General features: G+C 43.9%; 1 long non-coding RNA gene across 1 annotated transcript; it reads right to left on the bottom strand.

Moving 5' to 3' along the window:
* Positions 1 to 409: 409 nt before the first annotated feature.
* Positions 410 to 8,755, bottom strand: LOC123333784. Its single transcript, XR_006551340.2, has 2 exons — positions 8,699 to 8,755; positions 410 to 523 (listed from the first exon to the last, which is right to left on the bottom strand). It is a non-coding gene; the product is annotated as an uncharacterized LOC123333784 (long non-coding RNA).
* Between the last annotated feature and the right edge of the window lie 2,002 nt (positions 8,756 to 10,757).

The following is a 10,757-nucleotide window of genomic DNA, read 5'->3' as shown; positions in this document are numbered from 1 at the left end:
CTCATAGTGAGGATATCTGATCCAGGGGCCCCAAATAGTAGTTGGAGGAAGTTGCAACAGTAGCAGGAGTTTGAGCAACCATTTGTAACTTAAAAGCTTTCATGTGGCTAGAAACAAATCCAGTTATACAGTTACAGATGCAGGGAGCAAAGAGCAAAAACAAAACAATCAGAATCAAAATTAAAAGTCACATTATGTCCATAGTTAAAGTGCACAGTTTTGCACCAGTCCATTTTAGGGTTGGTAAATGTCATCAGATGAAGAAGAGGCATCGCATGTGATTGTTGTCGAAGGTATTCACAGACTTGGAGAAAGTCTTTTCCTTGAAGTGGGGATGTCCACCATGGGAAGCCTTCCACTGATGAAGAGAGGGGAGTGGTCCGCAGACCCAGCAGTTAGACCGATTGCGGAATGCAGCATAGGAGTGAGCCCAGGACAGGAAGACATTGTCTTCAGGATCCAACGGCAGACTCAGGATATTTGGAGTCAGCAGAAGTAAGCTCACATAGGTTATCAGGTCCATCTAAAAGGTACAAAGTCAGAGCATAGAAAGTAAAGACATAAAATGAAGTCACTTAATTTTGGTCAGGGTGCCACCTCTTAACTCGAGTGTGATGTACCCACGAATCAATTCCTGGCACTTTGACAGCTGAGGGAGAAGAAAGAATAACCTGGTAAGGACCTTCCCAGAGAGGCTTGAGGGATGGGCCCCCAGATTCCAATGTTTTTATGAGGAACTCGGTTCCTGGCTCAAATAGAGCCTTGCTTGTCTCGGAGGCTGGGTCAGGAGTCGTCTCCCGGAGTTCTGTTAAGGCCTGTTGAAAAGCTGAGAGCTGAGTTACATGATTAGTTAATTCCAAGGCTTCAGGATCTATAACAATGTCTGTGCGTAAGAATGGCCTTCCATAAGTACATTCAAAGGGGGACAGTCCCTCCTTTTTTGGGGCAGTTCGAGCCCTCATTAAAGCTATGGGTAGGACTTTAATCCGTTTGTCCTGCGTCTCTTGAGTTAATTTGCGCAGATGTCTTTTGATAATGTCATTAGCTGTTTCAACTTTTCCGGAGGATTGGGGTCTCCAGGAGCAGTGTAAGTGATATTCTATTCCTAGAGCTTTAGACACCCCTGAGTTACAGCAGCTTTAAAGGCGGAGCCATTGTCACTCTGAAGGCTCCGTGGCAGCCCAAACCTGGGGGTAGTTTCATGGGTTAAAATCTTTATAACCTCCTTAGCCTGCTCACTACGACAGGGAAGAGCCTCAATCCATCCAGTAAAGGTATCTACCCAAACTTGTAAGCAAGAATATACATTAGCTTTTGGCATATGAGTAAAATCAATTTCCCAGTCCTCTCCAGGATACTTCCCACTTCGTTGTAATCCAGATTTTGCTAGCTTTTCAGTCTTTGGGTTGTTTTTTTTTTTTTTTTTTTGACAAATCTCACACTTTTTGATAATATTCTTTAACGTTTTCATTACATTTTTACCTTCAAACAAACGAGAAGCCATTTGGTAAGTACTCTCTGCACCCAAATGAAAACTCTGATGTAAACCCTTAAGAATTTTCCACTGAGCATTTTCAGGAATTATTAATCGTCCATCCTCGGACTGTAACCATCCTTTATCAGTAATCTTTGCTCCTCGTTTCTCATATCTTTCTAATTCTTCCTCAGTATATTGTGGTTTTTCCTGTTCCACAGGACCTGTCCAGATCAAAGGCGTCTGTAGTGAAGGGGTTTCGTAAAGTGCCGCTTTTCTGGCTTGACAGTCAGCCAGCTGATTACCTTCGGCTATTTTACTCCCATCCCTGCTGTGCCCTTTGCAGTGTATAATAGCTACTTCTTTAGGACAATATATAGCAGTTAAAAGTCTCTCGATCTCTCTGAAATGCTTAATAGGTTCTCCTGTTGCTGTTTTAAACTGTCTCTCTTTCCATATTGCAGCATGAGTATGTAAAGTCAAATAAGCATACTTAGAATCTGTGTAGATATTTACCCGCTGCCCTTTGCTTAACTCTAGAGCTCAGGTCAGAGCTACAAGCTTAGCTAACTGAGCACTGGTTCCCTGGGGGAGAGATTTTGCTTCTAAAACCTGTTCAGCAGTCACCACCGCGTAACCTGCTTTACGCTTTCCATCCCGAATAAAAGAACTGCCATCAGTAAATATTTCCATGTCGGGATTGTCTAGTGGGGTATCCGTTAGATCCTCCTGAGTGGCATAGTTTAAAGTTTGGAATTGGGAACAATCGTGATCAGGTGTTTCATTTTCCTCCTCAGGAAGGAAAGTGGCAGGATTTAGATTTCCACAAACTTTAAGCTTAGTTACTGGTCCTTCTAACAACAATGACTCATACTTAAGAAGCCTACTGTCTGTCATCCAAATATTAACCTTAGAATTTAAGATTCCACTCACATCACGAGAAGTCAGTAAAGTAAGGTTTCATCCATTAATTATTTTTAAAGCTTCAGGTGCTAATAAAGCCGCTGCCCCAATTACTCTTAGGCAGTGGGGCCACCCACGTGAAACTACATCTAATTCTCTGCTTAGATAAGCAATAGGTTGCTGATGAGTCCCTCGGGGTTGTGTCAAAACTCCCAATGTCATGCCTTTTCTTTCAGTGACAAACAAATTAAATTCTGACCCTGTGGGCAAGCTCAGAGCTGGAGCTTGCAGGAGAGCAGTCTGAAGAACTTTAAAAGCCTTTTGAATTTCTGGAGACCAAACCAGTTTGTTGGTTTGGGCCTGCTGAGTTTCAGCTATAAGTTTATATAAAGGCCGGGCAAGTTCCCCTAACCCGGAATCCAAATGTGACAGTAACCTGTGATTCCCAAAAATCCTCTCAATTGTCTTAAAGTCAAAGGTAGGCGATGATTTAATATAGGTTTAATTCTCTCAGGGCCTATGGCCCTAGTCCCTTCTGATATGATTAGGCCCAGATATCTAACCGACTGTTGACAAAGCTGAGCCTTTTCTCTTGATGCCTTGTAACCACAGCCTGCCAGAAAGTTTAAGAAATCTTCTGAGGCTCCCGAACAAGCTTCCTCTGTCTCAGCACAGAGCAAAATATCATCTACATATTGTAACACCACCGCTTCAGAGCTATTAAAGTTTTGTAGATCCCATGACAAACTTTGTCCAAATAAGTAAGGACTGTCACGAAATCCCTGGGGCAAAACTGTCCAGGTTAACTGAGAAGCTGGATGCGTAGGGTCTTCAAAGGCAAATCAGATCAGTCGCTCAGTCGTGTCCAACTCTTTGCCACCCCATGAATCGCAGCACGCCAGGCCTCCCTGTCCATCACCAACTCCCGGAGTTCACTCAGACTCACGTCCATCGAGTCAGTGATGCCATCCAGCCATCTCATCCTCTGTCATCCCCTTCTCCTCTTGCCCCCAATCCCTCCCAGCATCAGAGTCTTTTCCAATGAGTCAACTCTTCGCATGAGGTGGCCAAAGTACTGGAGTTTCAGCTTTAGCATCATTCCTTCCAAAGAAATCTCAGCGCTGATCTCCTTCAGAATGGACCGGTTGGATCTCCTTGCAGTCCAAGGGACTCTCAAGAGTCTTCTCCAACACCACAGTTCAAAAGCATCAATTCTTCGGTGCTCAGCCTTCTTCACAGTCCAACTCTCACATCCATACATGACCACAGGAAAAACCATAGCCTTGACTAGACGAACCTTTGTTGGCAAAGTAATGTCTCTGCTTTTGAATATTCTATCTAGGTTGGTCATAACTTTCCTTCCAAGGAGTAAGCGTCTTTTAATTTCATGGCTGCAGTCACCATCTGCAGTGATTTTGGAGCCCCCAAAAATAAAGTCTGACACTGTTTCCACTGTTTCCCCATCTATTTCCCATGAAGTGATGGGACCGGATGCCATGATCTTCATTTTCTGAATGTTGAACTTTAAGCCAACTTTTTCACTCTCCACTTTCACTTTCATCAAGAGGCTTTTTAGTTCCTCTTCACTTTCTGCCATAAGGGTGGTGTCATCTGCATATCTGAGGTTATTGATATTTCTCCCGGCAATCTTGATTCCAGCTTGTGTTTCTTCCAGTCCAGTGTTTCTCATGATGTACTCTGCATATAAGTTAAATAAACAGGGTGACAATATACAGCCTTGACAAACTCCTTTTCCTATTGGGAACCAGTCTGTTGTTCCATGTCCAGTTCTAACTGTTGCTTCCTGACCTGCATACAAATTTCTCAAGAGGCAGATCAGGTGGTCTGGTATTCCCATCTCTTTCAGAATTTTCCACAGTTTATTGTGATCCACACAGTCAAAGGCTTTGGCATAGTCAATAAAGCAGAAATAGATGTTTTTCTGGAACTCTCTTGCTTTTTCCATGATCCAGTGGATGTTGGCAATTTGATCTCTGGTTCCTCTGCCTTTTCTAAAACCAGCTTGAATGCCAGGAAGTTCACGGTTCACATATTGCTGAAGCCTGGCTTGGAGAATTTTGAGCATTACTTTACTAGTGTGTGAGATGAGTGCAATTGTGCGGTAGTTTGAGCATTCTTTGGCATTGTCTTTCTTTGGGATTGGAATGAAAACAGACCTTTTCCAGTCCTGTGGCCACTGCTGAGTTTTCCAAATTTGCTGGCATATTGAGTGCAGCACTTTCACAGCATCATCTTTCAGGATTTGGAATAGCTGAACTGGAATTCCATCACCTCCACTAGCTTTGTTCGTAGTGATGCTTTCTAAGGCCCACTTGACTTCACATTCCAGGATGTCTGGCTCTAGGTCAGTGATCACACCATCATGATTATCTGGGTCGTGAAGATCTTTTTTGTACAGTTCTTCTGTGTATTCTTGCCATCTCTTCTTAATATCTTCTGCTTCTGTTAGGTCCATACCATTTCTGTCCTTTATCGAGCTCATCTTTGCATGAAATGTTCCTTTGGTATCTCTGATTTTCTTTAAGAGATCTCTAGTCTTTCCCATTCTGTTGTTTTCCTCTATTTCTTTGCATTGATCGCTGAAGAAGGCTTTCTTATCTCTTCTTGCTGTTCTTTGGAACTCTGCATTCAGATGTTTATATCTTTCCTTTTCTCCTTTGCTTTTCACTTCTCTTCTTTTCACAGCTATTTGTAAGACCTCCCCAGACAGCCATTTTGCTTTTTTGCATTTCTTTCCCATGGGGATGGTCTTGATCCCTGTCTCCTGTACAATGTCACGAACCTCATTCCATAGTTCATCAGGCACTCTATCTATCAGATCTAGGCCCTTAAATCTATTTCTAACTTCCACTGTATAATCATAAGGGATTTGATTTAGGTCATACCTGAATGGTCTAGTGATTTTCCCTACTTTCTTCAATTTAAGTCTAGAAATTGACTTTCTTCCGCCAAAGGCACTGAATGGAAGGCATCCTTTAAATCAATTACTGAGAAATATTTGGCTCATTCAGGAATTTCAGACAATAGAGTATAAGGATTAGGCACCATGGGGTGTAAAGGAACTACAGCCTCCTTTATTATTCGTAAATTTTGAACTAGTCTCCATTTACCATTCGATTTCTTTATACCCAAAATAGGAGTGTTGCAAGGACTGTTACAGGGAATTAATAGTCCCTGCTCCTTTAAATTTTCGATGATGGGTTTTAACCCTTCCTTAACTTCAGGTTTCAGTGGATACTGCTTCTTATGTGGAAATACGTGTGGGTCTTTGAGCTTAACAACTACAGGAATAGCATTTCGTGCTTGACCCACAGATTTTCCATCAACCCATACTCTAGGATTTACATTTTGTTCAACTAAAGGGAGAGAAAGGAAGGGCTCCATGTTCATGAAAACAGAGGCATGGGCCTTGCTCAGTATATCCCTTCCCAAAAGGGGTGAGGGAGATTCTGGCACAATCAGAAACTCATGTGAAAACAGCACAGAATCCCAGTTGCAAGATAAGAATAACTGAAATAATACCTTTTGGCTCGTCCAGACAGTCCCATTACGGAAGCGGATTGGGAAGAAAGTGGGCCAGGGGGTTCAGTAAGCACAGAATAAGTTGCCCCAGTATCTAAAAGGAAATCGACGGATTGGCCCCCCACAATTATTAATACCCGGGGTTCCTCAGGTGTAATTAGGACGGGAGCTTGTGTGGGGACCCCCGGGCACCTTCAGTCCTGATTGTCTTGAGAGTCCGACCCCGGAGACCTATGCCTCTGGGGGCAGTCTCTCTTCCAGTGTGGTCCTTTGCAGACTGGACATGGAGCCGGGGACAGCTTAGATGCCTGAGGGCAATCCCACTTGAGATGCCCCTCCTTTCCACAGTAATAGCAAGCCCATCCCTTTTCACCTGGGCCCCTCTGGGCATTTTTCTCAGGCTGTTTAAGAACGTTTTTCATAGCCATGGTGAAGGCTTCCGTCTTTTCCTTTGTCTTTTTTTAACTCTCTTTCTTTTCCTCATATTCCCTACCATAATAGACTGTCTGAGCCAGTTGTAACAGAGTATCTAAAGACTGATTTGGTCCATACGCCCATTTTAATAGCTTACGGCAGGTATCTGGAGCCGACTAAGTGAGAAATCTATCCTTTAAGATCACTTTTCCCTCTTCACTTTCAGGATCAATCTCAGTGAATCTGCGAAGGCCTTCTCTCAGTCTATCTAGGAATTTACCAGGAGCTTCCTTCTCCTCCTGTTCTATGTCTGCCAATTTGCCATAGTTTGAAGGCTTAGAATGCGCCTGCCTAAGTCCTTCAAGAATACATCTAACAAAATGACTCTGATCCCATCTTCCTTTAGCTGTGTTGTAGTCCCAGTCTGGTTCTATAGTTGGGACCGCCTGATTCCCAGTGGGGAGGGCCACTATCTCGTTTTCCCTCTTCCCTACTGATTCATTACCAAGCCATTCATCTCCATAAGCAACCGCTTTCCCCAAAACTCGAGTCTTCGACTCGGGAGTCAGTGTTTGTCCCAAGATATACATAACATCCTTCCAAATGAGGTCATAAAGCAGAGTAACACCTTTAAAAGCTCTAATATATTTTTCTGGGTCCTCTAGATAATCTCCCAGATCCTCCTTGATTCTTTGTATTTCTTGATAAGAGAAAGGCTTATTAACTCTCACAGACTGATTATTTCTCCCAGTGGGTGTTTCATAAAGAGGCAACAGCTTGTGTGGCTGTTCTTCAGTCTCTCTGGCTGCTCTGTGCATATGATCCCAGAGATAGATTGGAGAAATCTGTTTTCCCTCTTCTCTTTGTTTCCTGTCCTCCATCTCATCTCTTACTTTGATGGTCTGAGTTTCCACTGAAACCAGAGTAGTCTGAGGTCGTACTGAGACAGGAGTTGTTTGGACCTCCATGTGGGCAGTTTGAATCTCAGTTTGGATTTCCAGGTACGGGGGCAAAGTAAGAGGACAGGAGGGAGCTGAAGGTTTCACGCCCAAATCTATACCCTTAGGACATAAGTCTTGCATATTTCACAGAGAGAAAAAGGGCAACACATATGCTACTTTTACTCATTTCCCTTGTTCCTTACAGAACTGGTCTAATTGTAGAACAGTATTATACTTAAGAGACCCTCCAACTGGCCACCGTTTGCCATCTTCCAATGGATACCGTGGTCATGCAGTATCACATAGGAAGACCAGGTGTGTCTTCTTTAAGCCCTGGGGATCAAATCTATCCCAGTTTTTCAGGATACAGTTCAAAGGAGTGAGGCTGGAATTGTTAGCTCCCATCTGTAAGAGAGAAAAAAAGCGACCAGCGCCATTTTCTACCGGAGGCGTCCCTCCCTGCTGTAGATGGGGCTGTAGACAGACGTTATACCAAAAGCTTTTCCTTCCTGGTTGGACTTAGTCTGTCCCTTACCGACACAGACGCAGTCCGCATCCCTCCCGGTTCTACCACCGAGATGAGGTGGAGATGTACCAGGGGTAGACCTGATAGCATCCCTACTTGACACCCAGCTCTTCACTTTTAACCTTGCTTGCCTCTGATGTCACCCGGGGTGAATCAGACTAACCTTCCGGAATGCCTCCAAAGCTAAGACTACTAGGGGAAACATTCGTCACCTGAGTGACTGTGCACAATCCTGAGTATTTCCTGACCACAATAAGACTGATGCAAACATAAAACTGAGATGTTCTTTCCAAGCAACACCACACCAGTATAACAGCCTCCTCTGATCCACTAAGAGCCAGCGTTATCAAAGAAAAAAAACCCATTGCAGTTCCAATCTGAGTAACCTTTAACCTCAGAGATGTTCTTGGAGCTAGAGCTCTATCTAGCTTCTGAACTTTCGATTCCTAGCGAGGCTAGGTGCTTTCTTGACTACCAATCCAAGTTTGGGACCTAAGCCACAGTACACAGTAACAGTATAGATCACAAGTTCCCTTGAAAGTCTATGATCCAATAGATTAGGTTAGTGCTTTTAATTCCCAAGGAGTTATGAAATGGTCAAAGAGACCGAAAAGTTTGACCGAGAAAGGAGAGTTCGGTCCACACGCTTTGCATATTTCTGGTCGGTTCCCGAAGGAGACACTGGGTGCCTCTTGGCATTGGCAGGTCGGTATAACCCCCCGACAGGTTTCTGCCATAAGCCGTATGAGATCACCGTGGAACCGCAGAGCAGGGCTCCTTACTTGCTTCACGCAGGGTATGTCATTCATTCACACAAGCACACCGTAGAGTTAGTAAAGCACAGCAGAAAACGTGTTCGCTAAGAGAACAAAGAACTAAAGCTCCAAGCATCCTTACCTTGTCCTGAAGGATCCCGGACGAGCCCCCAAAATGAAAGGTTGTTGTTGAATCATGCGAAGACACCAGGATTCTTGGCCCCCAGAGGAGAAGAATTCAATCCGGGGCCAGAGACGAGGCTTGATCACTCAGAGCTTTTGTGTAATAAAGTTTTATTAAAGTATAAAGGAGATAGAGAAAGCTTCTGACATAGGCATCAGAAGGGGGCAGAAAGAGTACCCCCTTGCTAGTGTTAGCAATGAAGTTATATACTCTCCAATGAATCCAAAGAATGTCTGGAGGTTGTAAAGACCTCACCAGACCTACTCCCATAATTTGCATTTAAGATAACAGAATTAGCCAGAAGGTTTAATCCAGAGACTGTCCTCAGGCAGGATACATTATTGTTATATAATCCTAAGGAATGTAGAGAAAGAAAAAAAAGTTTGTCCTTTCTTCCTCCTTGAGAATTCCAGACCCCTCTCTCCTTGGGGACCCCTAGACTCCTTATCAACCTGCCTAGAAACTGACTCTCTCAGAGGGATCTAGCAACCAAGACCAAATACTTGGGGTGTCACAGGGAATAAAACTTGTTTGCATACTGATCACCATTCTCTAAACCAACCTCTGTGCTTTTATTAGCAATGGCACTATGAACTGCTTTTTCTCCCATTTTCGTTTGTCTAGATCCTATTGATCTTTCCTTCCCTACCTTTAAAGATTGGTGTGGTTGGCAAAAGTGACATAGGTTACTTGCTTGGTAAATTGTAGAATCATCAACTGTAACTCCAAGTATTTTAGGAAGCCTTCCCTGATCCACTTACCACCATGTACATCCTTATTAATGAGGTCATATCCCTCTCTGTGTTCATTATCCTGGAAGAATTCAGAGCCAGTCATAACAGTATGTTAAGTATGTATAAGAGCCCTTCTTCCACATTCTATTATAAGCTCCTGGAGAACAAGAATCAAATCTCATCTATTTATATAGCTAGCATTGGTAAACATTGACAATATTGGTGTCTAATACATACCCTACCATCATACAGAAAGAGCATCAAGCAACCTTCCTGAATTCCAAAAAGTGAAATTGCTCAGTCTTCTCCGACTCTGTGACCCCATGGGCTGTAGCCTACCAGGCTCCTCTGTCCATAGGATTTTCCAGGCAAGAGTACTGGAGTGGGTTGCATTTCCTTCTCCAGGGGATCTTCCCAACTCAGGGATCGAACCCAGGTCTCCCTCATTGCAGGCAGTCAGAAGCCATACTGTCTGGGCCACCAAGGAAGCCCACCAGGTAGCTGCCGAATACAGCTTCAGATGAGAATATATGTGCTCATGATTATAGTCAGCGTATAGAGACATGAACTTCTGAGGCCGCCTGACTTGTAACCGAAGTTTCCTTCCTGTCTATGGTGAAGTCAAACCCTACTGCCTTATTCTGAAAACAGGTGCCCAACAACAAATGGCATAAAACTCAGACTGGTGCAATCCTGTTACCTCACTATCTGCTTGAGTTGTCTTGTGACCCAAGTTGCTCATGAGAATCTGGATTCCCTGACTCCAGGTCCAGTGCTCTTTCCAGCCTAGCACTTGCAGGTTCTGTATTCCTGCATTTTCTGTGTTGTTTAGTTACTAAGTCATGTCTCACTCTTTTGCAGTCCCACGGACTGTAGTCTGCCAGGCTTCTCTGTCCATAGATTTCCCAGGCAAGAGTACTGGAGTGGGTTGCCGTTTCCTTCTCCAGGGGATCTTCCCCATCCAGGGATGGGATCCCTTGGCAGGAGGATTCTTTACTACTGAAGCCCTATTCCTGCGTATCCCAGGATATTTGGATGCTGAGGTGGGCTTGGCTGGAGGCAAGGACTTTCTCTGCTGGAATACAGGGTAATGAGAATAAGTAGATGTGCAATGCCTATGACTTAGCACCTGCAGGGACCCTTCTTAGAAATGCTTTCTTGAATTTTGCCTGGATGTGATGTCACAGTGTGGACTGCTAGAAGATTCAGCATAGTGAGTCTAGTGATTTAATCAATTATAGACCTTTTCCTGAGGATGTTGTCAATCATGGGAGCCACCTGGA

Source organism: Bubalus bubalis, chromosome 5 (genome assembly GCF_019923935.1).
Source record: "Bubalus bubalis isolate 160015118507 breed Murrah chromosome 5, NDDB_SH_1, whole genome shotgun sequence".
Classification (NCBI taxonomy): domain Eukaryota; kingdom Metazoa; phylum Chordata; class Mammalia; order Artiodactyla; family Bovidae; genus Bubalus; species Bubalus bubalis.
This window is presented reverse-complemented; position numbering and strand designations above follow the sequence as displayed.